We start from the raw sequence: 7,002 nt of genomic DNA on the forward strand, positions 1-7,002 counted from the left end.
TGTGTGAATTTATATATTGAGAGTTATAAAATATTAAATTTCTAAATTAATGTAAATAATCAAACAAATTAACCCATTGGGATCCTATGTAGAGTGAATTTTTGGTGTTTTTTTTTAATAATCACAGTCCATGCTTTCCAGGATCACATCAGTATAAGGAGGTAAGAGCTCTCTACATAGTCTGCTCTACAGAGAGAGAAGAGAGAGTACTTCAGAGATCCAGTTAGCATCCTTAGGATGCAGAAATATTGCCAAGCAACCACCTTAAAGGTGCCGCACCTGATTTAAAGGTCTCCTGGTTGCAAAATTTCTCAGCACATACAAATTCCCTTAATTTCAGCCTTCAATAAACCTGACAGCTATTTCTTTTTTTTTAAAGATATTTTTATTAGAAATTTAATATTTTGACAGCTTTACAAAAATAAACAGAACTTTCAAGCACAAACATTAATATAAAAATAGATCTTAAATATATAATCATCAAAATTCAAAGGAATGATACTAAAGAAGAAAGAAAAACAATGAAACTCAGTTAACTACTGATCTAATCCACAATTATCCAGAGTGTATAGTTGAGTCACTTACATCCTTCAAACAAGAGAAAATGTTCTCTAATACACTCATAACAGTATAATAAAAAGGAAACTATTTCCAAACAATAAGAACAAAAAAAAATAAAACATGTTTGAATGGAGATCCTCCCCCTTGTTCTCAGGGGGCCTTACTTCCTTTCTAAAGGTCCACCATATCCTCTCCCAAACAGTGTCCCACCCTTGACCCGGGCGCTCCTTAATAGGATTTAGATATAATACCAAGCTAGAGTTAACAGTGAGCGCCCCACCCCCACCCCTCCCCACCCATACCTGAGTATATCTGATAGCATCAATGCCACGTACAAACACACATAACTATAAAATTACAACTCCAACAGATTACAGTTAAGTATAATAACATAAAATAGCAAGGGAAGACAACCCTGCTCCCAGAAGCAAAAGTAAAGTAGAGTAAAGTATCCACTTCTCCCCGCGGAGTGTGGAAGAGGCAAGCCAACATAAATTGTCTCTTACGATTTATTTAAATGAGTCTAAAAGTTCCTTAGCCTCTTCTGGTGATCTAAAATTATACTCGGATCCTTCGTGGGTAAAGCGTAACGTCGCTGAGTAGCGTAAGGTGTATTGAATATTTAAGTTCCTTAGACATTTCTTCACCTCATCAAACGCCTTCCTCCTTTGTGCCAAAGCCGGGGAGAAGTCCTGAAATAACATAATCTTGGATCCTTCATGGATCATGGCTTTAGGATCCTTTCCAAGATTTCTGGAGGCATCCAGGAGTATCTGCCTCTCCCTATAACTCTGCAGCCGGAACAGGACCGGGCGTGGGCGCTGGTTTGGGCCAGATCCGCGTGCTGCGACCCGGTAGGCCCACTCCACCCTTACCCGGTCAGTTTCAGCCCCCAGGTTTAAAAGCTGGGGCAGCCATCGCTCCAGAAATACTACTAACTGTCCCTTCTCTTCTTGTTCAGGGAGGCCCAGAAGACGGATATTCTTTCTCCGATTTCTATTATCCAGGTCATCCATGTAGATTTCAAAGGCCCGGACTCTCTGCTCCAGAGCTCGCACCTGTTCTGCAGCTGTTTGTGCTGCAGCCTCGGAGGTCGTGGCCTTTAGCTCCGCCCCCTTCACTCGGCCCTGCAATTCCTCGAGAGCCTGGCTGTACTTTTGTAACTTTTCTTCGAATGAGCTCCATCTCTGTCTGGATTCTGCGATGAAATTGACGAGTGTCGTTTCCAGCCTGGCAATCATCTCTTCAAGGCCTGTTTTTACATCAGCTGCAGCCGGAGGAGAGGAGGGTGGGGGAGGGGTCTTTGTTTTCTGAGAGCTGCGGGATCCCTTTGGTTTACTCATTATCCACTTAATATTAAACTGCTTAAATATAATAGTAAGCAGCTAATTAAGGTTAGAAAATTTTTTTGGGTGGTTTGGTAAGTGTGGTGGAGGTGAGTAACTCACTTTACCCAGGTTTTGGGAAGAGCACTGTAAACTCAGACTTGCTGAGTCGCCGCCATCTTGGATCCGCGACAGCTATTTCTAAAGGGGGGACCAAATTGTCTGGGTTTGCCAATTTACAAATTGATAAACGATGCAACCAAGAAGGGAAGAGTGCACTGTTGCTCCAGTTCCAATATTCCGTGGGTCACAACTAGGACTGAAAATGTTACACCCGGGTTCTGACATGTCCAATTGTATATTTTCGCTGTCTTAGACTTACAATGATGAGTTCCATCAACTGAGTTTCTTTAATTAAATTGGAGAGGGTGCAGAAAAGTTTTACAAGGATGTTACAGGAACTAAAGGGTTTGAGTTAAAAGGTTAGGCTAGGACATTCACTGGAGCATAGGAGGTTGAGGGATGACCTTACAGAGGTTCATAAAAACACGAGGTGCATAGATAAGGTAAATAGCAAAGGTCTTTGCCTAGGGTAGGAGAGTTCAAAACTAGGAGAGGGCATGGTTTAAGGTAAGAGGAAAAAAGATTTAAAAGGGACCTGAAGGGCACATGTTTCAAACAGAAAGTGGTTTGTATGTGGAATGGACTGCCAGAGGAAATGATAGGTGCAGTTACAGTTATAACCTCTAAAAGATATTTAGTCAGGTACATGAATAGGGAAAGTTTGGAGTGATATGGGCCAAACGCAGGCCAATGGGACTAGTTTAGTTTGGAAAAATTGGTCAGCATGGACAAGTTGGACCAGGTTATAATCCACTAACACTAGCTTTCGGAGGGCTGCTTCTTCATGATGAACTACCTGATGAAGGAACAGCGCACTGAAAGCAAGTGCTTCCAAATAAACCTGTTGGATTATAACCTGGTATGGTATGATTTTTAACTTTGTACACCCCAGCCCAACACAGGCACCTCCAAATCATCTTAACAAGGAGTTTAAGAAGCTGTTAATTAAAGGTAAATACATTCCCTACTATCCCCTCACCTTCACTTTGAAAGCTCCCACACATCCCAGAGGGTTTAGTCTCTTAACACCTTATGAGAGAGGTCCTGCTCCTGTTGCATCCCTCTTGAGCAAGTGAATATCCTGACTAAAGTATCCTAGCATGGTGACAATTTGAACCAAAGACTGTCTTCTAACAATCTGTCTTTAATCAATTTGTTATCCTGCAAGACAAAGTGCTCAGGAAAAGGAGATAAGGAAGTCAGCTTGAAATTATGTGCTAAAATAAAACAGAGAACTGCAGACATAAAAGATATGAAACAAAAACAGAAGTTGCTGGAACAACTCTGTAGGTCTGGCATCATCCATAGAGAGAAAGCAGAAGGGTCCCTGGACCTGAAACATTAATGCTTTCCCTCCACAGATGCCACCAGACTGTGCAGACTGTCAGAATTTCTCCAGCAATTTCTGTTTTGTTTGAAATTGTGTGAACACTCCTGTCTCTGATGTAGAAATGCCATCAGAAACCAAACCAAACTGGGCATCAGTGTTCTGTGATCAGAACTGATGAAATATTTTGATAACAGGTGTTATTTTAAGCACTCAAGGTTACCAATGCATGCCTTCCCAGTCACACCCACATCATATGAAAGAATGAAAACAAAATTACTGAGGCAGTCACCCGAACAATTGTTTGATCAGACCACTTGAAAGGCCCAATCCACTACCTCAAATACTCAAGCACTCCACCCACCACTGTTACATAGTGGCAGGAGTGTGTATATATGATGCACTGCAGCAATTCACCAAGACTCCTTCAACAGCATCGTACAAACCTACAGCAGGAACTACCTAGAAGGAAAAGGGCAGCAGGTGCATGGGTAAACCATTACCTGAAAATTCCCCTTCAGGTTAGACACACCTTGCTGACTTGGAATCAAACCACCAATTCTTCACTGTCGCTGGGTCAAAGTTTGGACTTCCCTTCCTAACAAAACTGTGGGTACCCCAACACCTGTGGATGCAGTAGTTCAGAAGGTGGCTAATCTGTGCACTTACAGAGTAGTCCATCCCATCCCCGATTGTGCCGTATAGACGGTGCACAGGCTTTGGGGAGCCTGAAATTGAGTTATCGCAGAATTCTCAACCTCTGACCTGCTCTTGCAACCACAGTATTTATACTGATGGTCCAATTCGACTTCCAGTCAATGCAAGCACTCCTCCAGTGCGTTGTTTAACTGTCCACCACCATTTATGACTGGATTTGGGTTGAAAGAAATACAAGTAAATTACCACTTCACTGTGAAGGAGTGTTTGGAGCCCTGGACAGTGAGGAGGGGAGAGATAAAAGACGAGGGTCATATCTTCTGTGATTGCATGAGAAGCCACCAACTGGGATGAACAGTGACAGTGGATGGACCAAGGTGTCATGGAGAGAATGGTGCTTAGACTGAGACTCAGTTAGACCTGCCCCTTTTGGGGGAGTATGTGGAACATTCCTTGTGCTAGTCCTATTCAAGCCCCATTGCACATTCTTTCTCCAATAAATTAATGACAAGAACTTTTGTTTTCTTTATTCGTTCATGGGTTGAGTGTCACTGGCCAGACCAGCATTTACTTCCCATCCCTAATTGCCCAGAGGGCATTTAAGAGTTAACCACATTGCTGTTGGTCTGGAGTCACATGTAGGCCAGACTGGGTAAGGGCGTCAGTTTCCTTCCTTAAAGGAACTGGAAGATCAGGGTCACCCTTAATGTCAGAGTGGAGGTGTGAACCAGATGGGATTTCCCGACAATCGACAATCATGGTCATCATTAGATTCTTATTGGGAGAAAGTGAGGACTCCAGATGCTGGAAACCAGAGATGAAAAATGTGGTGCTGGAAAAACACAGCAGGCCAGGCAGCATCCGAGGAGCAGGAGAATCGACGTTTCGGGCATAAGCCCTTCTTCAGGAATGAGGCTGGTGTGCCAAGCGGGCTGAGATAAAGAATAGGGGGATGGGAATTTGGGGGAGAGGTGCTGGGAATACGATAGGTGGAAAGAGGTGAGGGTGAGGGTGATAGGCCGGAGAGGGGGTGGGGGCGGGGAGGTCGGGAAGAAGATTGCAGGTCAAGAGGGCGGTGCTGAATTCGAGGGTTGGGACTGAGATAAGGTGAAGGGAGAGGACATGAGGAAGCTGGAGAAATCTACATTCATCCCGTGTGGTTGGAGGGTTTCTAGGCAGAAGATGAGGCGCTCTTCTTCCAGGCGTCGTGTGGTCAGGGTCTGGCAATGGAGGAGACCAAGGACCTGCATGTCCTTGGCGGAGTGGGAGGGGGAGTTAAAGTGTTCAGCCACGGGGCGGTTGGGTTGGTTGGTGCGGGTGTCCCAGAGGTGTTCCCTGAAACATTCCCCAAGTAGGCGGCCTGTCTCCCCAATGTAGAGGAGACCACATCGGGTGCAGCGGATGCAGTAAATGATGTGTGTGGAGGTACAGGTGAACTTACGACGGATACGGAAGGATCCATTGGGCCTTGGAGGGAGGTGAGGGGGGAGGTGTGGGCGCAAGTTTTGCACTTTTGATTCTTTTGCTTCATTAGATTCTTATTTCCAAGATTTTTATTGAATTCAAATTCCACCACCTGCCGTGGGGGGATTCGAACATTATCTGAGTTTACAGTCCAGTGATAATACCACTAGGCCATCGCTTTCAGCTCTCCTTGGGAACTGGAAAAAATCTTCAATTTTATTTCCAATTTCATCCTCTCTTGTCATCACCTGGCCCATCATTGACACTTCTGTTTCCTGCCTTTCCATTTTTAGTAATAAGCCAGGATCTATTATAAACCCATCGACTCCCAGTTACCTCAACTACATCTCCACACCATTCTGCTCCCTCAAAGGACTCCATTTCATTTTTTCATCCACAGGGGTGTCTGTGACATGTCTCCCTTTGTCCTCAACTGATGAATTCTACCCTGCCTTGATTGCCAGGGGCCTCAGCCATTTCTAACCCATTTCCTCCACTCCGCCCTCACCTGTTCCATTTTCTCCCAGGTTCCCCTTGTTCTCACTTTCCACCCACAAATCTCCACATGCAAAGGATCAAGCTCTGCCATTTCTGGTGCCTCAAGTAGGATGCCATCACATTGTTCCCTCTCCTCTCTTGTCATTATTCCACAGGGGCCATTCCCTAATCCACTCCTGTGCCACTGTCAATAATTCCTCAGCTTCTCTCCCCCATGGCACCTTCTCATGCAGTGGCAGAAGGTGTGACACATCCTTGTACCTCTTCTCTCTTTACAATCTATGGCCTTAAACACACCTCATCATGTGAAGCAGTGTTTTATTTGTACTTCTTTCAATCTAGTTTACTGTATTGTTGCTCACAGTGCACACTCCTCTTCTTTGGTAAGACCAAATGGAGACTGGGTGACCGCTATGCAGATCACCTCCACTCTGGCATTAAGGTGACCTTGATCTTCCAGTTGCTTGTCATTTCACTATACCACTTTTTCCCATTGCTAACATTTAAATCTTAGACTCAACATAGTCTTCAACAACTTTATAGCAAGAAAACTCCTTCATTTTGATTACACTCCTTCATCTTCAACCTCCCCGCTCAAATTCTTCACTGTTTGTGAGTTTACACTCAGCAAAACCAATCCATTTTTGACATTCCACAGCCATCATTAACATCTGTCTTGCATCTCTATCTCTCCTTATCACCATTAGCACACCCTTTGACATTTTCTCTGTGTGTCCTCACCACCAGTTCCAATGCCTCCCTCTTCCCTCTTTATTAACATGTAAAAAAGCATTATTTCCCAGCCCTGTTCAATGCCACAGAAGAGACATGGAATGCAAAAATGTCAACTCTCTATAGTTGCTGCCAAAATTGTTAAATTTCTTTAGTATTTTGTTTTTATTTAATGCATACACAACTTGGGTCGCAAAGCAGCACACTCAACTTAAATAAGAGCAATGACAGAGGTGGGAAGAGGTGGGCGGTGCGGTGGCACAGTGGTTAACACTCCAGTCTCACAACGCCAGAAACCCGGGTTCAATTCCCACC

This window comes from Hemiscyllium ocellatum, chromosome 25 (assembly GCF_020745735.1).
Source record: "Hemiscyllium ocellatum isolate sHemOce1 chromosome 25, sHemOce1.pat.X.cur, whole genome shotgun sequence".
NCBI classification, from domain to species: Eukaryota; Metazoa; Chordata; class Chondrichthyes; order Orectolobiformes; family Hemiscylliidae; genus Hemiscyllium; species Hemiscyllium ocellatum.